The 24734-nt window shown below is 38.7% G+C and overlaps 1 protein-coding gene across 1 annotated transcript in view; it reads right to left on the reverse strand.

Annotated features, from left to right (window-relative positions):
- Positions 1-24734, reverse strand: part of LOC150080674 (uncharacterized) — a 354324-nt gene that overhangs the window by 88175 nt on the left and 241415 nt on the right. The window lies entirely within an intron of this gene.

Raw genomic sequence — 24734 nt, forward strand, 5'->3', positions numbered from 1 at the left:
CTGCACAGGGCCAGGCTTGGACCTTGGGCCTAGTAACACAAATCATAATTGGGCTAAGGTCGAACAAAGCAGGACAGATGACATTCAAGTTCGGTCAGGTAGCATTTGAGTTTGAATTTTATGAAACATTATAAGAAGTATTAGGTTTCCCAAGCCATTTTTTATTTCAAAGAAAAAGTTATTTGTATTAGCACATAGCTGATGACAGAGAAAATATAGAAATGCAATCTTTTCTTCTATATTTTCTGACTGATATTTTCTTTTCTAAGGCTCTGTATGGGGTCTTAGAACACAGTTTGGGAAACACTGGGGTAGGCATATCAAGTACACTGCTACCTGTACATGTGGAAGCTTCCATATAATGAGGAGCACACTGGACATTTTTTTTCAGGGACACAGTCTCACAGAATTGGAGCGGAATGTATTAATGGTAAGTTGCTACAATGGATAAAAGGGTGGTTGAGTGGGAGAAGACAGAGAGTGGTAATCAATGGACATTGTTCTTTGTGGACTAATTAGTGGAGTCCCACAGGGTTTGGTGTTGGGCCCATATATTTATCAACGATATTCATGAAGGTATATCAGCCTTAGTGTTGAAGTTTGCAGATGATACAAAGGTTGGCAGGATTGTTAATGACAGTAATGGCAAATGAAGTTTAACATTGACAAATGGAAAGTACTGCATATGGGTACACGTAACCCCAGAGGAATGTACCAACTGTGTGGTACTACACTTAGGGTAGTAGAAAATGAAAAAGACCTGGGAGTAAATGTGCAGTCAGATATGAAGTTTTCTGAGTGATGCAGACAGGCATGGGGTTTTGTCAATGATATACAGGAATTTTGCTAGCAGGGAAAAGGAGGTGATTATCCCTTTGTATAAGGCAATGATCAGACCACGTCTGTGAGTACTGTGTACAGGTCTGGAGGCCTCATTTTAGGAAGGACGTAGAGTTGCTTGAGAGTGTACAGAAAAGACTGGTGAGGGGAATGAAGGGTGTCCTCTTACCAAGAGAGAGGCTTAAGTTCTGCAAACTGCAATGGCTGGAGACTAGGCACCTGCGAGGTGATCTGACTGAGGTGTATAAGGCCTTGAATGGGTTGAGCACGCTGAATTCTGATGGGATACTTCCGCTTTTTTTTTTTTTTTTAATGTAAACCCCCAACACGAGAGGTAATAGAACCTATAGTGCTTAGTACTGTGCTTGGGTTGGAGATTGAGAAGATGAAAGAAGATATTTGTTAACACTGGACTTGAACCTCTGTAGACTGTAATTTTCAGGAAATACGTATGAAGGAAGGTTGTTCCAGAAAACGGCAGTTGAATGAATAAACGAGGAAAATGAAAAGTTGGTTCTGTGAGGTTGAAGTTGGACAGTAAATGGATGTTGGCTGGTGGCAGCACGTGTTCGGACTGTTTTGAAAGAGAGAGCGGGAATTATAGAAGCCAATTCAGAAGAACAGTGCCCATGGAAGTATCTGTAGAAGAGGCATGCAGCAGAAACAGCACGTCTATGAGACAGTGAGTGGAGAGACTCTGTTAGAGATGAATCATTAATTAACCTAACTGCCCTCTTCTGAATGGAATCAAAAAGCCTGAGAGAGGTTTTTGGGGCACCACCCCAGATGTGAGAACAATATTTCATGGCTGGGCGGATTTGCGATTTATACAGAGTGAGCAGCTGTTTGGAAAAAAAGTAACGCCGAGAGCAAAAGAGAAAACTAAGTTTTTTTGGTTCAGAGGAAGCAATATTTGTAATGTGCTTGTGCCAAGAGAGATTAGAAGTCAGGGTAATCCCCAAAAGAGATATATCATTTTGCCTAGAAATTGGAGTGTCACTAAAGATAAGCATAGGAGAGGAAGAATCCTTTTTGTGAGATATAAGACAAGACTGAGTTTTAGAAAGGTTGAAATCAACTAAGTTGTCTTTGCCCCACTAGAGAATTAACTGAAGATCGGCATTTAAGGAATTGGTAGCAGATTTTCGAGAAGTTGAAGCAGATTGAGCAGAACAAGGTTTCTCAAAATGGAAAGTGGAATGCAATGTGCTATCATTGGTAAAACTATAGATAGGATTTCCAGTCAATGGAAGAAGGTCATTAATATACAAGAGGAAAAGAGTGGGAGAAAGAACTGAACCTTGGGGACACCGGCATTAGTGGAGAAGTTAAAAGACAGAGAGCCATCTACCATCACCCTCAGTGAGCGATCAGAGAGAAAACTGGATAACCAATTACTAAAAACAGTTGGAAAACCATAAGATGGAAGCTTGTTTAGAAGATCTTTATGCCAAACACAATCGAAAGCCTTTGAGATGTCAAGAGCAACTACTTGTGTTTCACCGAACCTTTACATTGAATTAGTCCATAAATGGGTTACATAAGCCAGAATATCACCAGTGGATCAACACTGATGGAATCCATACTAGCGATTGTTGATCAGACTGAAGGTTTCTAGGTAGTTTAAGAGTTGGCGGTTAATTGCTTTCTCCATTACTTTAGAAAGAGTAGAAGTAATTGCAATGGGATGATAATTGGATGGGAGGGATTTGTCACCCTTTTTAGGAACTGGCTGAATATGAGCAAATTTCCAAGCAGAAGGAAAAACACCTTTGGAATAAGAAAGGGAAAAAAGGCGGCAAAGAATAGAAGTAAGTTCAGGAGCACAGATTTTGAGAACAAGTGGAGAAATACCATCGGGACCTGGAGCTGTCTTGGCATCAAGATTCATCAAAATCCTTCTGACATCCTTTTGACGGAATACCACAGGAGGCATTGAATGGAGCGTGTTGGAAATAGTGGGAGGTGTTTTACCAAGATCATTAATATATGAGTTGGAAGAAAAATGAGATGCTAGCAGGTCAGCTTTATCCTTGGCTGAAGTGACAACAGAACCATCTGGTTTGGACAGAGGTGGGAGCAGAGATGGGCAAAAGTTGCGGCCAATAGCTTTGGCAGGAGACCAGAATGCTCGGCTACCATTAGGGCAAGAAGCAAGTTTTCTACTCTTAGCCTGTTCAAACTCTAGTTTGGACTGATTAATAACTGCTTTACAATTGTTGTGAGCTTTGGTGTAGGCAGAAAATGAAACTGGAGAATTAGAATCAAGCCAATTACGATATGCAACATTCTTCTCTTGAACAGCCTTAGCACATTTATTAGAAAACCAAGGTTTATTTAAAGGACGAGATTTTAAAGTGGAGTGTGGGATAAAGGATTCCATTTCTGCAAGAATAATTTCACTGACACAATCTGAGCAAACGTTGACATAAGAAGGTTTGAAACAGTAATCTGACCAAGGAAAAGAAGAAAAGAAGTCTCGCAGGTCATCCCATTTTGCATTCTTGTAATGCCAAACAACACGAAGTTGGGAATAGCCATGAGATAAAGGTTCCATTGGAGAAGAGACAATCACCAAGTTGTGATCTGAAGTGCCTAAAGGACCTCTCACATTGACCGTGTACTTAGAAGGGTTGTTTGTGAGAAAAAAGATCAAGCGTATTGGCTGTATGATTAGGATTGCCCGGTATTCTTGTAGGTAAATGAATAATCCGTGCAAGGTCATTAGTAATTGCAAAATCCTCAGCATCTCGACCAGCTGGGTCGGTATGACTATAAAACGGAATATAGCTGGAGTTGTGAACATTAAAATCACCAAGGAAAATTACCTCACTGTTAGGAAAGTTGGACTGGAGAAAGTCAAGTTGCAAAGAGAGGAAATCAAAGAGCTCCAAGTGAATAGTGGAGTTGGGAGAACGGTAGAGACAACAGATGAATTTGACACAATGAGGTAGAGAGATTTTAAGCCAGAGAAGATCAAAGAGAGGAGATTCCAAATTGCCAAGTCTCTGACAGGGAATATCAGAACGGACATAAGCACAAGTACCATCTTTGAGGCGAAAGGAATCATACAGCGAATAATTTGGGCAACTGTGATGAGCAGTAGTTGAATCAACCGATAACTGAAATTCTGTTAGAAAAAGTACATGGGGTTTTGCAGACTGCAAGTGGAAATGGACATCGTTGAGATTAGAAGTGAGACCACGTATATTTGTGAAATGAATTAGGAAGTGCTTGGGAGGTTTAGATCTTTTCGCAGATAAGCTTGCTCTATTAGTTTGACAATTCATGGTGTATTCAATAGTAAGAAAAAGTGAGTGGGACATGCTGTATGAAGTAATGAAATTTTTGGATATGGCGTACACACGGTAAGAATATACCCAGATCCTTGACATAACGTGGCCTCGACAATGCTCCCCGCATACACACTACTCGGACTCCCTCCAGTCACCATCTGGCAGAGTAGAGGTAGCAAGATTATACACTAGCTGATCCAGAAGCCTCCTAGAGAGTTACCAACAGGTTCAGTCTGGTGTACTAACTAGCGGCCCGCCTTCGAACACCGTTTTAGAGCTGTACCCTTGAAATGTAAGGAATATTGGATCTCGCCACGATGTTCATCATAACCTCAAAAGTCATCAATCATACTGCATGATGGAAGAGATAGGGAAGGGTTGACCGGAACTTAGCTCTAGAGACTAAACATGGGTTCCACCACTTCAAGCCTCCAATAAGCAAAGTGGTGGTATTTCACCGGTTGATGAGAGTCATCTACCACCTAGTACTGCCTGGTAACATAAGAGGGGCGGCATTCCTCCATGTGGTGTGGGTGCCACACCTCGACCCCTGCTTAATAGATGTGCAGAAATTTGCCTTTAGCCAATGGGTGGTTAATTGCTGGAACAAACTGACATCTGTCATTGTGGAAGTTGATAGCTTAAATAAATTCAAGGAGGAACTGGACAAACTTTTAGAGGAAATGGTTGTGTGAATTTTTTTTTTTTGGGCTGATAAGCTCATATGCTTGCTTTCTTGCATCACATGCTTCTATTACTATTAATAAAAGGAGATGGGGGGAGGGTTGCCATAAAAAGGGAATTATTGCAAGGAAAGCATAAGTAACAGTGACCAACATATAAGAAAAAAGCCAAAGATTTTGGATTTCACTATGTTTGAAGGTGCAACTGAGGAATCGAAAGGTCAAGAAGATGAAATCTAGAAATATGCATACTAACATATACAGGGTGTTTCACGTAAAACCAGCCCCAGTCACTGGCAAAATAATTAGAGAAATCTAGACAGGAGTAAAATGAGATAAACACAAAAAAACTCAGTAACTTTATTTATTCTTTCCAAATGTGCACATAGTTATAAGAGATGCTGGAAATGATGTCCTTGTGCATCTATTCACTTTTGTGCACGTGTAATCATATTCAAGGTGATCCGATGCAAAACAGTGACATCGATAGCCTCGATATTTCTTCGAATGCTGTCCTTGAGTTCATTTATTGTGTGGTAGTTGTGCTCATAAACTCTTTCTTTCAAATATCCCCACAGGTAAAAGTCACACGAAGACAAATATGGAGAACGCATCGGCCACAATCCTTTGCCAACTGTGCATTCCTCTGTGAAACTCTCATGAATATGGGCCAGTGATTCATGAGACGTGTGACATATGCCATCCTGGTGAAAGTAGCAGTTTTCACACTCCTGTTCTGTTAATTGAGTGTAGAAATTCTCAAAAATCTGAAGATAAACGACTGTGTTCACTGTAGTGTCAAAAAATATTGGGCTGACGATTCGATTGCCAGAAACCATATACCATACCCCGATTTTCTGGTAGTGAAGCGTTTCTAATGTAAGTTGTTAGAATTTTTGGCACACCAGTATCGAGTGTTATGAGAATTCACATGACCAGAAAGATGGAACCATGCCTCATCACTCATGAAATAAAGCAGTGGGTCGAGTTTACCATCTGTAATCTTGTTAAGGAGCCACTCACAATAATTCAGACGTTTCGCTGCATCAGGTGGCAGTAATTCTTGGACACACATCACGCAATAGGGTTTCAATTTCAGGTAATGAAATACATGAAAACAAGAAGTTGGTTTCACCCCAGTTTGTTGCGACAATTTCCTAATAGATTTTCCGTGGCTAGCTGAAATTCTCCTTTGAATGTTCAAAAGTGTCTTTGGAGTCCTAACAGAGGGTAGAAGATTTCTCGGTGTGTTTACAATGGAACCTGTTGTCCACCATTTTACAAGTAAGCACTGAATAGTACTCTTCACTGGGATGGCAGGAATAGGAAATTCCTCAGAAAACAATTCCTATGTTTCCTTAAAAGAGCCAGTACGTACATAGGCATTGTATATTACGTACAAAGAGCCAGTACGTACTATACAAATCCTTTCTTGCACAGAATATGGCATTCTTGATGATACTATCACACACCTATCACTTATGAGCGCCAAATGTCGACTATGTTGAGCAACACAAACTGAAGCACAAATGATTTGGCTAAAATTCATTCTTTGAACAACTTCACATGGAATTTGTTCAAAAATGAATATCACACCAGTATGAAGCAGGCCGGTTTTAAGTGGAACACCCTGTATTATGAACTTCATGACTTACCTGATCAGTGAAGAAACCATGGAGAGGATTCAAGTTTCTATTGAGAATTGCCAAACATGTACTTTGTGTACCTACCCCAGTGCAAGCAGTGAAAGAAATTTTAGTGCAGCCAGGTTCAATGTGCAGGGGCATTGAACCTCTTTAAATAGTGAAGTGTCAATTCCATTTTGTTTTTCCACAAAAAAAATGGAATAAAAGTCACCTGAAGGATGTCCAGCTTGAAAATACATCAAACGTAGCGAGTTGACAATGAGAACTCCATGTTTAGTTTTAAATAATTTTATACAGATTTTTGTAGTGTGTATACTCTTCTCTAAAAGCATTGCAGAATACACATATGTCAATTTACCAGCATATCTGTTAAAAGTAAGTTCTGTACATAACAATTACAGACATTCCACTTGGAATCCCAACAACACAGTTTTCACATCACCGAACTGTATTTTTCATCACTGTTTACTTTGGTCACATACATACAATTTACTAAGTTAACATATTGTAGCTTTGGATTACTATGTATTCAAGTAGTAATTCAATGCAGAAACTCCCCGACTTATGTAGTACTCGACTTACAGAAATTTGACTTCACGTAAGTTTTGCTGGGTGGTGCAAACTTAAAAAAAACTCATGGAAACGTATTTTGCATCCCGTAGGAATATATGGAGGTATTGTGAAAATATCGTAATGTGAACCCAATAAAACATTTTTTTTTTTTTTTTTTCTTTGTAATTCATTCCAAGTCCTTGGAAGTTCAAAATTTCGCTATAATACTGGCTATTTATCTCTCTAAAGGTAATTTTTATAACGGAAATTGCGCTACACTTGTATCGTTATCATATGATTCCATTATAAGAATCAATTTTGAACACCTTTCTGGAGGTCATGACCAAAAAACAATAAAAACAATATGCATTTTCTGGTTTACTGGTCTTTTCTGTTAGTGCATTTAATTATAAGCACATAGTAAACTCGAACTTATTGCATTTGCGATAATACTGATAACTGCAAATGTGTGAGGTTTTAACCTTATTAAGGTGAAATGCGTTTCCCCCTCCAGGAAATCTTCAATCATATAAAAAACAAATTTTCAGAAACTTCTCTTCATTCTTATTTACATATTACAATGATGAAGGGAAAGGGACCAACGGAAAGTGCAAGTGCTGGCAGTGCCAGGAAATGAAACAATATTGATTTAGAAATGAAGATGAGAATGATTAAGAAATACAAAGCAGGACAAAGTTGTTATCTATTGCAAGGGAATTAGATCTCACTGCTTCAACAGTGAATACTATTTTAAAGGACAGTGTGAGTATAAAAGAACATGTCAAAGGATCAACGCATTTAAGATCAACAGTGATCACAAAACAGCGTTCAGGTGCTATACCAAAGATGGAACAGCTGTTAATAATATGGATGGAAAATCAGATTCAGAAGCAAGTGCCCCCGAGTCTAATGACCATTCAAGCAAAAGCAACAAGTATTTATAAAGATATTAAGGATAAGTATGGCGAACCCCAACCCAAGTTTGTGGCAAGCAACGGGTGGTTTAATAGGTTCAAGCATCGTGTTGGTTTCCACAACGTTCAAGTATGCGGTGAAGTTGCCAATGCTGATTCTGCAGTTGCAGAGAAATTTTGTGAATATATTGGAAAGAATTATTGATGAAGGCGGCTATTTAATGCAGCAAATTTTTAACATTGACGAGACTGCTCTGTATTGGAAAAAAATGCCAGATGAAACGTACAGTACGTTGCTAAAGAGGAAAATACAATGCCAGGTTTCAAGGCATCAAAAGACAGGACCATGCTCTTGCTTGGGGCTAATGCAGCGGGAGATTACAGATTAAATCTACTGCTTGGGTATCAATCTGAAAATCCTCGTGCATTTAAGAGCATCAATAAAGCCACCCTACCTGTGCATTTCAGATCGAACCAGAGAGCATGGATAACAATGTCTCTTTGAGGATTGGTTTAAATGCTGCTTCATTCCCGAGGTTGAAAAATATTGTAAAGACAACGACGTTCCTTTCAAGATTTTGATTCTATTAGATGATGTCTTTTAACAGGCACTATATGAAAAGCTAAGTAATTTATGTATCGGTCATAAAAGAAATAAATAATATAGAGTTTAGGGACTGTTTCACAAAAGAGATTACTGGACATCTAGATGATTTCAATTCGAACGTGAGAGTCATATTTCTACTGCCAAACACAACTTCACTCATCCAACCTATGGATCAAAGGGTGTTATTTTGAATTTAAAAGCATACTATTTACGCATAACCTTTGCTCATCTGCAGTAGACGGTGAGAAAAATTTTATGTTAAGAGACTTTTGGAAATCTTACAATATTTACCACACCATCTTAAACATTAATAAGGCCTGGCAGAAATTACTAAAAGTTATTTAAATGGCACATGGAAGAAAATATGCCCACGGCATGTAAAAGGCTTTGAAGGGTTTGAAAAAGACGAATCATATGAAGAGGTTACAGATAAAATTGTAAATGTTGCAGAGCTACTTCAGTTGGAGGTTGTTGCCAAAGACGTGGAGGAGTTAATAGAGAAAGAAGAGAAGGAATTATCTAAAGAGGAACTTATTGACTTGCAGGCAGTGATAATCAAAGAAGAAAATGCTGACGAAGCTCAAGACGAACCAAATGAGGAGTCGAGACACTTCATCACCAGAGAGATGGAATGGCATTTCATGAAATTGCATCGGCAATGGCGAAGTTTGAGAAGATGGACCTTGACGGCGAACGATTCTTAAAAGTTAACAGAGGGGCAAATGATATGTTTGCTTGCTAAAAAGGAATCTACAATGAAAAGAAAAAAGCCACCGTCTAGTCATCCATTAATATGTTCTTTCATAAGGTTGAGCGGTCGGCCCCCTTCTAAATCTCCACAGCCTTCAACCTCCGCAGTAGTGTACTTATCAGCCAAAGACGTTGATTCTGGCAACAATGCTCAAGAGGTAAAACTTACTGATGCTATGCATGTCTCCTCTCTTTTTTTGTAATTTTATAATTTTTTAAAATTGCACGCTTTTGTAATTCCCCCCCCCCCACGAGATAAAAAATTGAATAAATACAATAAATAATTCTATTTACGTGTTTGTTGAACATTTATTTTTTTGATTCAATCAATTCAGCGAGCAGAGTTGCGAGTGCTGCACAAGCAAGGGGGAAATTCCGACTTATGTAGTGTTCTGCGGAACGCTTGTTTGTTTGTTGTTTGTTATTTGGTTTTTAGGAGCATTAGCAACTAAGGCCATATTGCTCTGGGAATATGCGGTGGTCATTCCCTTGACCTTTCCGCATTCTCCGTATTTGGTGGTGATGGGTTCAAATCCCAGTCTAATCAAGAAGCATGTGCTACGCACTGCTGCTCCTTCCCACCTGGCTACGGAGGCACCCCGCGGAATGTAACCCTTACGTAAGTCGGGGAGTTCCTGTACATAGTAATCCAAATGAGATGCTTTTTCCTTCAGTCTGTATTGGATGAATATTTGTTTATTTACATTGTATATACTAATAGCCCTTATTTTATAAATCAATGTTAAGTTGTCTTTATTTTTCTAAGGGCTATAATGAAATATACGTTAGTGTGTTCTTTGTAATCATCAATGTATCTCCATGTTTCACTTCTGCATTTACTTACAGTCACAGCACAATGTTCAGAATGGGTACTTAATGTTTGTAATTCCACAAAATAGTCTAGGATACAATGTCACAGGTTACAAACATTCAAAACTTACAATATAGTTAGAGTAGGACATGGCTGTTTTCCATTAAGGTTATTATTACATTAAAACCACTCTTATACCATGTTAAAATTAATAATATAGTTAATAACCAGTGCGACAAACTTGCAGGAGGTGTAGGGGGCACAAAGACGAATCGGAATCACATAGCATTGCAGGGTCCGAAATGCCTTTGTCATGCGGTAGAGGGCGTTGAACGGAAGGTCGCGTGAACAGCGATTCCGCTGGAAGTCAGCATTTGCGAACTGGTTCCCGAGGCAGTAGGATGGACAAGTATTCAAACGTTGAACTGGCCGATGTGCACCTTGCGTATGGAGCTGCGGACTGTAACGGGTGTGCCACTCTGCGCTTGTACCAGGAACATTCCCGCACAGGCGTGCTCCTCCTCATACGATTTTCGCACGTGTGCACAGAAGGTTACATGAGACTGGTTGTTTCACGAGAGGTACCATGAATCGAGAGCGAACGACGAGGACGCCAGACAATTAGGAGAATGTCCTACGTCTTGCAGAAGGCAATCCGAGTACGAGTACTTGAGTGATAGGCCAACGATTGGGTATTTCCCAATCCACTGTATGGAGGATACTGTCAACAAACCAAATGAGTTCATACCATCTGCAACGCGTTCAATCATTGCAGCCTGCGGATTATCCACTACGGAGGACTTTTGCTACTTGGTTTCTTCAACAGAAATGGTTTGCAAATGCTGACTTCCAGCGGGATCGCTGTTCACGTGACCTCCCGTTCAACGTCCTCTACCGCATGACAAAGGCATTTCGGACCCTGCAATGCTATGTGATTCCGATTCACCTTTGTGCCCCCTACACCTCCTGCAAGTTTGTCGCACTGGTAGTGAATCACCCTGTATATTAAGATGACATTTCAGGTATCTTACCAATACAGTTGGAGAACACAAAATAGAAAGGGTTACAAATTTGAATATTTTATAATATTACAATTACCAATAATAACAATTACAAATTACCAATAATAACAATTACAAATTACCAATAATAACAATTACAATATTACTATTACAATTACCAATATTATTATTACAATTTGTAATGGCAATTCAAAACTCAATACTTTAGAACCATAATTTGCAAATTGTAATTGCAATATTGTAATTGTAAATTGATAATTTGTAATTGTATAATTGGTAATTGTAATATTCTAAAATATTCAAATTTGTAACCCTTTATATTTTCTGTTTCCCCAACAGCTTGGTCTGATGATGGGTATCGGTATGATACCTGAAATGTCACCTTAATATACAGTAATGTAGGGAAACAGCCTAATAAATTTTTTCATTAATTTTCATGTGGTATAAGAGTGGTTTTAAAAAAATAATAACCTTAATCAAAACTTACAATACCTTATAAGTGCGGAAAGTCACACAAGCTGATGCAGAGGCTTCATGATATGTGGAATAATTCTACAAAATTCTGCAAATTAATGTATTCAAGTTCTGATTTCAGTCAGTGCTGCATTGCAATTAATGTCTACTAAACTTTTAGCAGAAAAGTGGAAGGAGTCAATATTCGTTTCATTTATAGATCGGGTCCTTAAAGCACACACACACGCACAAAAAAAAAAAAAAAAAAAAAAAGTGAGAGTAGGAATTGTTATGACTTCTTAGAACAAACCATCAGGAGGAGTTACAAATAACTTGATTAATCACGACACAGCTATGAGGTAGAAAAAAATCCTAACAAAATTGGCTGTTTATATTGAAAGGTACCCCACTCGATAGCCAAGTAAACAGGTTTGGACAGACTCTGTGGGTCTGGTCTTCGTGCTTTTGCCCAGCCTGTCTCAGCAGGGTTGGATATGGATTGGGTAGCAACAGTAACCTTTCAGTTCATGTATACATTAGTCTGTCTTTGGGCCAGGCCAGATAAAATATTAAAATTTCAGCCTATGCAGTCCTCTAGGTGGGGGGCTTAATACATTCACTTCTCAAACATAAAAATACATCCAAACAAACTGCAATTTTTGTGTCACAATGCAGATCCATTGAATTTTGGTCAATAAATAAGTGCTATAAAAGGAACGGCACAGGAGATAAACAACTGAGCAGTATCGGCACTGTGATTGAACCATGGGCTAGTGTATTATTGGGATTTTGCTTAGCACCAATTGCACTGACTAGAGAGAGTCACCAATTAGTTTTCAATGCAGTCTGTATTAGAAAAAAAAATCTTATTGCGGCCTGCATGCTTGAAATTAAAATAAAATTAATAAATCATCTTTATTAGGTGATATTTGTATTTCTTTACATAATTACTACACATACAATGTTAAAATTTATGTACATATACGTATTAATGAGAAAAATAAATTTTTTCTAAAACAATTTTTTTAATGTCTTGCTAAAGCAAAAGCTTGCTAGTGTGCAAAAGCTTTGAAAAAGCCTTACTAGCGTGCGAGTGACCAACTTATGGATTGGTCACTCGCACACTAGCAAGGCTTTTGTGGATTAATTGGATGATTGTTTTGTACAGTAGCATGTTCGAGAGGCAACCAGAGGGAGTAATATACTTGATATTATTATCAGTAGTGATTCTTCATTCATTAAGAGTCTGCAGATAATTGACCCACTAGGTGGCAGTGATCATAGTGTACTGATGTGGGATTTACTCAAAGAGGTAACTACCATCAGGGGTAAAGGGAAGAGTTTTTGCTTTCGTAAAGGTGACGGGGGGGGGGGCTGAGACAGTTTTTAAATTCTATACAGTGGGACACATGGCAGAGAAGAAAAATGCATGAGATACATTTAAATTATCATGTGACTGTTAAAGTGTTAAAAAATGCTATCATTTTTTAACCCTTTCACCTGTTTCTTAGAAGCATTTATTCTTTAAAGTGTCCTATACTTTTTCCACGGTCTATACAATTAATCTGATGGAATGAACTAGTTTAACTTTCGGTTTCGTAATGGCAGTCGGTCGCTTCCCTAGGGGGGAAGTTGTGGTTGAAGAAACGATACACCGCGTTTAGTGCCCAGAGCAATTAAATGACGTCAGTCACCCCTCTCCTCAACGTAAAGGGCAGTCCAGTCCGCGTATGCTTAATTGCTCACAAGCGAAAAGAGCAGATTGCGACTTTGACAGAAGAACGTGAGAAATCAGAACATGAGACATAATCCCTTACGAAATCGAAACTAATAAACCCAATGACTGTCATGCTAAAATTCCGTTCTTAAAAGCATATCGATTTATGTTCGAAGACGCCATTTTAAAACAAAAGAAACTGCCTTACACAAACATGGTATTTCCATTCTTCTCACAATATTTCATTTTTAGTGGTGACAATTCACAAAGTTGACAGTCCCTAAATGAAGTTCTTTGCCCGGCACTATTGACCTGGTGATCTCAGAACAGGTCAGGGTAAATTAAGGGGGAAAAACCAGAGGTATTTATATGAAAAAGGGGAAAGAAAAGAGATCTTTTTCTTTGGACAGTCTTACGGTAGGTTGCGGGAGTTCTAGGGGGGAAAAAGGAGAGTTCTTGCCAGTCGTAACGTAGATTTCGTGAGATTCGGTGTTGAAAAAGTTAGAGAGCGGATTCAAGAAGCGGAGCGAAAGGTTAAGTCGGCAGAGAGAGAGAAAGAAAGAAGATAGCCAAAAGTAGTAATTATGGATCAGACGGTAGTTCCAAGGAGCACAGAGAAAGAAAGACATTTTGTCGGTAAGTGAGTTTTTCTTAAACAACGTAACCTAATCACTCGAAGTTAATCATATTTTCCGACTGCCTTTAATTCCCACGCACTGACCTCTCTTCTCATTAAAGCCATTCAGACAAATGTATATCTATTTTTATAGTTAGAAGTTAACAGTAAGCACGAATTGTCCATTTAGTTTTAATACTAATTGTAATTATCATGTTGACAGATGATTCTTATTCAATTAATAGAACAATTGTATGACATAACTGTCAGCACAGATTGTAAATTCATTAGCTGAAAAGCCACATGAAGAACATTACAAAACTGTAATACTGTTATCAACGAGATACTGCTTGTATTCAGTTAAATTACCTAATAATCACATACCAATTATTCTAATTTTAGACCAGTTCTATTGTACTCTGGTGTACAAAGGAACTGGATGCAAAAAATAATTTTGATATCATATATTTGGATTTCAGGAAAGCTTTTGACATTGTTGCACATGAAAGACTATTGCACAAATTGGAGCAGAATGGTATTAAGGGTAAGTTGCTACAATGGATAAAAGGATGGTTAAGTGGGAGAAGACAGAGGGTGGTAATCAATGGGTGCTGCTCTTCGTGGACTAATGTTATTAGTGGAGGGCCACAGGGTTCGGTGTTGGGTCCACTGTTGTGTTGTATATTTATCAATGATATTGATGAAGGTATATCAGGCTTAATGTCGAAGTTTGCAGATGATACAAAGGTTGGCAGGGTTGTTAATGACAGTAATGGCAGTGTGCTACTGCAACAGGATCTAGATAATTTGGGCAGATGGGCTAAGAAGTGGCAACTGAAGTTTAACCTTGACAAATGCAAAGTACTGCATATGGGTAGAAGTAACCCCAGAGAAACGTACCAACTGTGTGGTACTACACTTAAGGTGGTAGAAAATGAAAAAGACCTGGGAGTAATTGAGCAGGCAGATATGAAGTTTTCTGAGCAATCCACACAGGCTGCCAGGGCAGGTCATGGAGTTTTGTCAATGATATATAGGAATTTTGCTAGCAGGGAAAAGGAGGTGATTGTCCCTCTGTATAAGGCAATGGTCAGGCCATGCCTTGAGTACTGCGTACAGGTCTGGAGGCCTCATTTTAGGAAGGATGTAAATTTACTTGAGCGTGTACAGAGAAGGGCAACAAGATTGGTGAGGGGAATGAAGGGCTCCTCTTACCAAGAGAGGCTTAAGTTCTGCAAAGTGCAATGGCTGGAGACTAGGCACCTGCGCGGTGATCTGATTGAGGTGTATAAGGCCTTGAATGGGTTGAGCACGCTGAATTCTGATGGGATCCTTCCACTTTGTTCAGATTACGAACCTAAGGGGGCATAAATTCAAATTAAGAAAAGACAGATGTAGAATAGATGTGCGGAAATTTGCCTTTAGCCAGCAGGTGGTTAATTGCTGGAACAAACGTCCATCTGTCGTTGTGGAAGTTGATAGGTTGAATAAATTTAAGGAGGAACTGGACAGGCATTTGGAGGGAATGGTGTGTTTTTTTTTTTTTTTTTTGGCTGATGCTGCATAAGCTCTTACACATGCTTTCTTGCATCACATGCCACTACTACTACTACTACTACTACTACTACTACTCTTTTGTATACTTATATGTTTAATAAATCTTGTTTTGTTGATCATTTTGCCTTGTGACAATTCTCTGACACACATAATTTATATAATTATGGAGTAGTTTTTGAGTTGGAGTTATGCAGGCTCAAGGATCACCTTAAGGAGAACCTCTGAGTTAATCACAACGCGATCTTGATGCTGTGGGCTTACTCTTAATTAAGTCTGAGTGGGCTTGAGGGTGCAAGATTTTGTCCTAATCCAACTACTTGACTTTCAATTGAAACCCAGGCCTTCTGGAAACACATATTAGCGTGCAGCCTTGTCAGAAGCTGAGTGATTCATAGAGAACGTTGTTTAGGTAAGCATACACGTGAATATTCGCCCACACTAAGCAGTGATATGAGGAAGTGTTAAAATGCCAAATTCCAAATTGTTAAAACAATTTGGGATTTTTTACAATTCAAAGCTTTCTTGTGTATCTGTCATTCCCCCAACCAAGGACTATGGTACACCAATTATTTTTTTCTTTCATTATTTGAAATAATGAAATAATTTTCATTATTTCTTTCATTGAGAAGTGTTGCAAACTTTTGTTTTCATTAATTTCTATTTGGTTGCAGTGGTGTATTCGGGCCGGATCACACCGGAACAATGTTCAGGTACTTTTTTCTAAATGTCATAATAGAAAATCATTAAATTTTTACACCTAATACTATGAAACAATGGCATAATTAAAGGGGAGGGAGAAACAATATCTATTATACACATTGCTACTAAAAATATATATTAATAGTAATCTAAACAATGTGGCAAGTTTGTTGTTTATTAAACTACACGGCCTACCATTAGAATTAAAGAATCCAAATTTTTTATGTCCGAACTTTTTGCGGTCTCATCATTCTGCTGTTGACCAACAAAAAAAACAAAAGGGCAGTCACACAAGAATACATAATCGATTCTATATAGGAATTTCTACAATTCTTCTGAACAGTATTTTTTATATTATTTTGAAGTTTTTCTTTTGTTTTTTTCTTTTCTGATTTTTTAAATTTTTCGTCTTTGTTTTTTACTTTTGAAATTTTTATTTAATAGTTATAAATAAATACTGAACACACATTCTAATCTTTGACTTATTTATTTTTACAAATTAAAAAAGCATAGGTAACTATTTGCAGTTAATCGACAAGTGTTCCTATACTATTTTTTTAAGCAATACACCTCTGGTTGTTTGTGAGGTTTTGATGGTGCATAAGTTTCAATTTCGTCCAAAAAATGTGTTCTCTGAATAGTGCTACTGGATAAAAAGCCAATTACAATGTTGCACATTGTAATTAGCTTGTTTCTAATTCCTCAGTTTCATTTTCTGCCTACACCAAAGCTCGCAATAATTGTAAAGCAGTTATTAATCAGTCCAAACTAGAGTTTGAACAGGCTAAGAGTAGAAAACTTGCTTCTTGCCCTAATGGTAGCCGAGCATTCTGGTCTCTTGCCAAAGCTATTGGCAGCAACTTTTGCCCATCTCTGTTCCCACCTCTGTCCAAACTAGATGGTTCTGTTGTCACTTCAGCCAAGGATAAAGCTGACCTGCTAGCATCCCATTTTTCTTCCAACTCATGTATTAATGATCTTGGTAAAACACCTCCCACCATTCCCAACACGCTCCATTCAATGCCTCCTGTGGTCGTCCGTCAAAAGGATGTCAGAAGGATTTTGACAAATCTTGTTGCTAAGAAAGCTCCAGGCCCTGATGGTATTTCTCCACTTGTTCTGGCGCTTCCGTAGCCAGGTGGACAGAAGCAGCAGTGCGTAGCACATGCTTCTTGATTAGACCGGAGTTTGAGCCCGTGACCCCCAAATACGGAAGATGCGGAAAAGTCAGGGAATGACCACCGCATATACCTGGAGCAATATGGCCTTAGCTGCTAATTCTCCTAAAAACCAAACAAACAAACAAACAAACCAGTTGTTCTCAAAACCTGTGCTCCTGAACTTACTCCTATTCTTTGCCGCCTTTTTTCACTTTCTTATTCCAAATGTGTTTTTCCTTCTGCTTGGAAATTTGCTCATATCCAGCCAGTTGCTAAAAAGGGTGACAAATCCCTCCCATCCAATTATCGTCCCATTGCAATTACTTCTACTCTTTCTAAAGTAATGGAGAAATCAATTAACTGCCAACTCTTAAACTACCTAGAAACCTTCCGCCTGATCAACGATCGCCAGTATGGATTCCAACAGTGTCGATCCACTGGTGATATTCTGGCTTATGTTACCCATTTATGGACTAATTCAATGGAAAGGTTCGGTGAAACACAAGTAGTTGCTCTTGACATCTCAAAGGCTTTAGATCGTGTTTGGCATTAAGGTCTTCTAAACAAGCTTCCATCTTATGGTTTGCCAACTGTTTTTAGTAATTGGTTATCCAGTTTTCTCTCTGATGGCTCTGTCTTCTTCTCCACTAATGCCGGTATCCTCCAAGGTTCAGTTCTTTCCCCCCCACTCTTTTCCTCTTGTATATTAATGACCTTCTTCCATTGACTGGAAATCCTATCCATAGTTTTGCCGATGATAGCACATTGCATTCTACTTTCCATTTTGAGAAACCTTGCCCTGCTCAATCAGGTTCAACTTCTTGAAAATCTGCTACTAATTCCTTAAATGCCAATCTTCAGGTAATTCAACAGTGGGGCAAAGACAATTTAGTTGATTTCAACCCTTCTAAAACTCAGTCTTGTCTTATATCTCGCAAAAAGGATTCTTCTGCTCCTATGCTTATCTTTAGTGATGCTCCGATTTCTAGGTAAAATTATATATCTCTTTTGGGGATTACGCTGACTTCTAATCTCTCATGTCACACGTACATTACAAATATTGTTTCCACAGCATCTAAAAAACTTGGTTTTCTCTTTCGCTCTTGGCGTTACTTTCCTTCCAAACAGCTGCTCACTCTGTATAAATTGCAAATCCCCCCCCTGCCATGGAATATTGTTCCCACATATGGGATGGTGCCCCCAAAATCTCTCTCAGGCTTCTTGATTCCATTCAGAAGAGGGCAGTTAGGTTAATTAATGATTCATCTCTAACAGAGTCTCTCCACTCACTGTTTCATAGACGTACTGTTTCTGCTGCATGCCTCTTCTACAGATACTTCCATGGGCACTGTTCTTCTGAATAGGCTTCTATAATTCCCACTCTATCTTTCAAAACAGTCCGAACACGTGCCGCCACCAGCCAACATCCATTTACTGTCCAACTTCAAACTCGCAGAAACAACTTTTCATCTTCCTCGTTTATTCATTCAACAGTCGTTTTCTGGAACAACCTTCCTTCATATGTATTTCCTGAAAATTACAGTCAACAGAAGTTAAAGTCCAACGTCAACAAATACCTTCTTTCGTCTTCTCAACCTCCAACCCAAGCATGGTACTAAGTACTATAGGTTCTAATACTTCTCATGTTTGGGGTTTACATAAAAAAAAAAAAAAAAAAAAAACCTTCAATTATCACTTCTCAGCCCATCTGCAGTAATTTGCATTTGTCAAGGTTAAACTTCAGTTGCCATTTCTCAGCCCATCTGCCCAAATTTTCTAGATCCTGTTGCAGTAGCACACTGCCATTACTGTCATTAACAACCCTGCCAACCTCCATATCATCTGCAAACTTCGACAATAAGTCTGATATACCTTCATCAATATCATTGATAAATATACAAAACAACAGTGGACCCAACACCGAATCCTGTGGGACTCCACTAATAACATTAGTCCATGAAGAGCATCACCCATTGATTACCACCCTCTGTCTTCTCCCACTCAGCCATCCTTTTATCCATTGTAGAAATTTACCCTTAATACTATTCTGCTCCAATTTGTACAGTAGTCTTCCATGGGCAACAGTGTCAAAAGCTTTCCTGAAATCCAAGTATATGAAATCAAAATTATTTTTTGCATCCAGTTCCTTTGTAACCACATCATAATAACCAATCAAATTTGTGAGACAAGACTTTTCCATAACAAATCCATGCTGTGTCTGAATTATTGTTGCAGTCTTGTCTAGACGATCTTGCAATTAATCTTTAACCAGTGACTCCGTTATTTTACCCGCAACAGAAGTTAAACTAATTACTGTAATTACTCGAGTTACCCTTTGATCCCCCTTTGTGAATTGGGGATGTCAAGTGGACCAATCTGATTCATCCCTTTCCTTCTAGAGTTTACATAAGTAAAGAACTCTTTGTGGGTTTTCTTTGCATTCTTTGCAAAGATTTCTTCTCATAATATACTTTTGCCTGCCTAATCTCCTTTGTGACTTGATTACAGACTAGCTTATATCTGCAATAGGCTTCTGTGTCGCCTGATTAGTTATATGCAACCCATGCATTTTTCTTCTCTGTCATGAGCCTCATTAATTTATCTGACATTCATTTAGGCCTAAACCTTGAACAGTATTTCTCAGTTGGTATGAAAAGCCTATTAGCCTCCAAGATTATAAGTCCATGAAAGCTTCCCATTTATAATTCACTTTTGGTAACAACATCATCATCAGTTGACCCAATTGATCCAACTGTATAGAATTTAAAAGCTGTCTGAGATCACTGTAGTCATCTTTATGAGAGGAAAAGCCCTCCCCTTTACCCTTGATGGTAGTTACATCTTAAAGTAAATCCCACATCAGTACACTATTATCACTCTCACCCACTGCTTCCTTTATCTGCAAATTCTTAATGCAAGAATAATCACTGCTGACAATCAGATCAAGAGTATTACTCTCTCTCTCTCTCTCTCTCTCTTTGCTTCTCGAACATGTTGCTGTAGAAAACAATCATCCAATAAATCCATAAAAGTCTTGATAGTGTGCGAGTGACCAATCCACAAGTTCCTGTCGATATCTGGAAAGCTAAAATCCCCCATTATAAGGCATTCTGATTTACTGGCCCACTCTATTTCTCTGCACCATTGCTCATTGTACTCATTACACATACCTACTCTCATTTTCCTTTTCCCAGTGCTTATGTCACACCGCACTGACTCAACATTGTATTGCCCACCAATGTCAATTGGATGCACTTCCTTAGATTTTAGGTGCTTTCGTAGCCAGGTGGGCAGGAGCAGCAGTGCATAGCACATGCTTCTTGATTAGACTGGGGTTCAAGTCCGTGCCCACCAAATACAGAGGATGCGGAAAGGTCAGGGAATGACCACCGCATATCCTCGGAGCAATATGGCCTTAGTTGCTCCTAAAAACCAAATACCAAACCAAATCAAACCTTAGATTTTATGTTTCTTAACTAACAGCATAATCCTAGGGGCTCACATCTGGTGAGTATGGGTTTGGCCCACCCAGGATCCTGAGCTGGATATCATCATTCTTCTCTTTCTTGGTGATTCCCTTCTACTTCTGACTCTTGTTCTCTCTCTCTCTCAGGGTAATTCAGAATTTTTTTTTTTTTTTGGCTAGTGCAGCATAAGCCTCAGGCTTCCTTGCACCATATAGCTAATAATAATAATAATAATCCCTGCTCCCTTCCTGCACTGTCTATCCTTTCTATACACATTGTACTCCCCAAATTCCAATCCTGCACTGCTTACATCTGTGTGACACCACATCTCTGATAACTCAACAATATCCGCCTTTGATGTCTTGACCAGCACTTCAAATTCATGAAATCTATTAACTATACTTCTAGCATTGGTGTACAAGCAACTATACATGCACCTGTTCCTACTCTTAGTTACCCTAACACAACTCATGTACAATAAACCCCTGCTATTCACGGTACCTGTATTCGCGGTCGCTGATTTAATATAAAATGGAACCTAAAAAAATGTGAATTTTAAAGCGCCGTGAACATTTTCCGCCATAAAAAAACATGGGTGTCGCTAAAATTATCTTTCCCGGTCAAAACAGCGCTCATTGGGTGGGGGGAGAGGGGTGACAAAATCGCGAACGTGGATGTTTCTTGCTAATCCTTGTTCGTTATGTGTTATGCGCTTTTCATGGAAGGTTTCATCGTTTGATTTTGATTTATATGCTTATAAACTGAATAAATTTATCAATTTATATGCATACAAAAGTGATAAATCTACCGTTTTGCAGTGTAAAACAGACTTTTTCGAGTGTGTTAACGCAGAAAGTGACTTATTGTAGACAAGTTCTTTCTAACCCTTACAAAAATATGGCTACGAATAACAAGGGAAATGTGAAAATATCAAAGAAGGTGATGACATTAGCAAATAAAATTGAGTTATTAGATAAAATTTCTAATGGTGAAAGTGTCTCCTCAGTGGCAAAACATTATAAAATCAATGAGTCAACGGTACGATCAATCAATCAAGAAATCGGAAGAAAAAATCCACCAGTGTCCGTGAAAACGCTAATTTCTTCAAAAATTTGCTCTGTAACTCTATGTTAAATTAGAACAAATGGAAAAAGCTTTAAATCTGTGGATAGAAGACTGAACTCAAAATAAAATTCCGTTAAGTTCACTCATCATTCGTGAAAAGGCAAAACTCCTTTATCAACACTTTAGCGAAACTGGTGAAAGCACTGGCAGGATAAGTTTTTTAGCTATAGTAAAGGCGCTGGTTTGAAAGATTTGTTTGAAATTTCTAATAAATATTACATTTAATACTAAATTGTTTTTTATTTTCATTTCGATGCCATATGCTTGCATTTCACTATGTACTGCCTATGTACATAGTCATATTATGAAGGTACATATAATACATACATAGACAAAATTTTAGACTAGTTTTTCTTATATATTTCATACTTTGGAACGGAACCCCTTTATTACTATGGGAGCCATAACTCAGTATTCGCGGCATTTCTCAGGAACGTAACCCCCGCGAATAGCGGGGGTTTACTGTATTTACTTTTTTTCACTATAACTCCCAGCAGTCCTGGAAATCTCCAGCAACTTGCTTTCCAGGCTGCTGCTCATTCCAATAGAAGCAGTGCAAAAATTACTGTTGTGTCTGCCTGCAGATTAATCTTTTAGTCTTGTGTATCCCCTCCAAGCTAGTAGTTTTCAGACACAAACTAATGCTGCCTCGACACCATTAGCAAATATTCTTGCACCCTTTCTATTTAAGTGTACCCCATCCATGTAGAAGCTGTCTCTCCGGTTAACAAGCACAGACCATGCTAAAAAAATTCTACCCCATGAGCCTTGCACAATCTCTCCAGGGCCAAATTGATTGACAAGGCTCTCACATATACTCTCTCCTATTGTGTCTGGGCAGAATTGCAAACACTTTCAAATTCAACCCTAGTTCGCAACTTTTTGTCAACATTGACCTGTACTTGCTAATTAAATCTGCAGATCTCTTACTCTTAAGGTCATTAGTGCCAACATGTACAACAATATCACCACTTGTTCCCTTAAAAGATGATATCTGCTCTACAACATCATTACCTTTTGCCCCTGGCATATATACCCTGGTCCTGTTCCACCATCCTTTTTGCATAATATATTCCATCTCGTTGACAATAGAGTCACCAACAATAATAGTTCCTGTGGGACCAGTGCATTCTGCCTAGGTGGTGTCTCCATAGCCAGGTGGGCAGGAGTGGCAGTGCGTAGCACACACTTCTTGATTAGACCGGGGTTCGAGCCCTTGACCACCAAATACGGAGGATGCGGAAAGGTCAGGGAATGACCACCGCATATCCCCGGAGCAATATGGCCTTAGTTGCTAATGCTCCTAAAAACAAAATAACAACATAACAACAACAACCAGTGCATTCTGCCTAGGAGATTGCCTTCGTGTTGCCTGCTGCACAGGAGCGAGCTGTGGCTTTGAGTTGGGCAGCTGAGAGTTTGCCTGGCCTTTCGTATTAATGGGTCCTTCACATTTTGCACATTTTTTGAGACTATGATGTGTTGGAGAATTGCCTTCTTTGTTTCTCTCCTGAGCCACAGCACTCTTGCTACTCTGTGATCTTTTCTTCGCAGCTCTAGTCTGGGTCATGATTTCTGTTTAGATACAGTTTAATTACCAATGAAATTTAATAAGATTAATAAATTTTATTGATTAATTGGTAATACTATACTAAGTTAACAGATTCCTAATACAGTGCTACGTATTACGTTATCTAGTTTTACGTTATACCTTACACTATCAGTTCAAGATATACGTTATGCTGTTTCATCTCGATCTACACAATGGTGGCAAGTTCAACAATGTTGGTGCCAACACTGGTACAAGCAGTGAATAATTACAGAAATCACTAGTTAAATTTAAAAAAATAAGCTAACGAACATTACTAAGCCTATTTAATATCTTTGTAGAACACAATGTAGTATGTTAATTAACGAAGAATACAGTAAAAATAACAAAACTACTTATTGTTTTCAGAAGCCGAAAATCCACCGACTGCCTCAGCATTCCCAGCACCCTCTCATGCCCTTACGATAAAGTTTAGTTGCAAATGTATACTGCTGATTAGCGTATTATTCATCAACCTATTTAATGTTTATGACGTTTTCTCTGGACCAATCTCTCACTGGCCTTTTATAATTGTGACTAGAATACCTCTGATGAATATTTCATCAAAACTGTTTCAGAGGAGATAATGATTAATATCGAAGAAATTACAAAAACGTCTTCCTCGGCTCCCTTCACTTCTAGCGATGACGTTGTAGAGCAGATATCATCTTTTAAGGGCACAAAAGGTGATATAGTTGTACACGTTGGCGCTAATGACATTAAGAGTAGGAGACCAGCGGAATTACTTAACAAGTACAGGTCACTGTTGAAAAAAAGCCGTGAAGTAGGGTTAAATTTGAAAGTGTCTGCAATTCTGCCCAGACACGATAGGAGGGAGTATATGATGAGAGCCTTGTCGATCAATTCGGCCCTGGAAAGATTGTGCAAGGCTCAAGGGGTAGAATTTTTTTCAGCCTGGAATGTACTTGTTAACAGGAGAGATTGCTTCTACAGGGATGGGATACACTTAAATAGAAAGGGTGCAAGAATATTTGCTGATGCTATCGAGGCAGTGTCAGGTGGGTCGGAAAACTGCTAGCTTGGGGGGAAGACAAAGACTAATGGATTAACAGTAGCAACTGGCAGAGGTGAAAGAGATTCTTGCACTGCTTCTATTGGAATGAGCAGAAGCCTGAAAAACAAGATGCAGGATATTTCAGAGACTGCTGGAAGTCATTGTGATACAAGTAAACACATGGGTTGTGTTAGGGTAGCTAAGAATAAAAACAAG

The sequence above is a fragment of the Mastigoproctus giganteus genome, chromosome 9, assembly GCF_048544385.1.
Source record: "Mastigoproctus giganteus isolate SK-2022 chromosome 9, ASM4854438v1, whole genome shotgun sequence".
In the NCBI taxonomy this organism is placed as follows: domain Eukaryota; kingdom Metazoa; phylum Arthropoda; class Arachnida; order Uropygi; family Thelyphonidae; genus Mastigoproctus; species Mastigoproctus giganteus.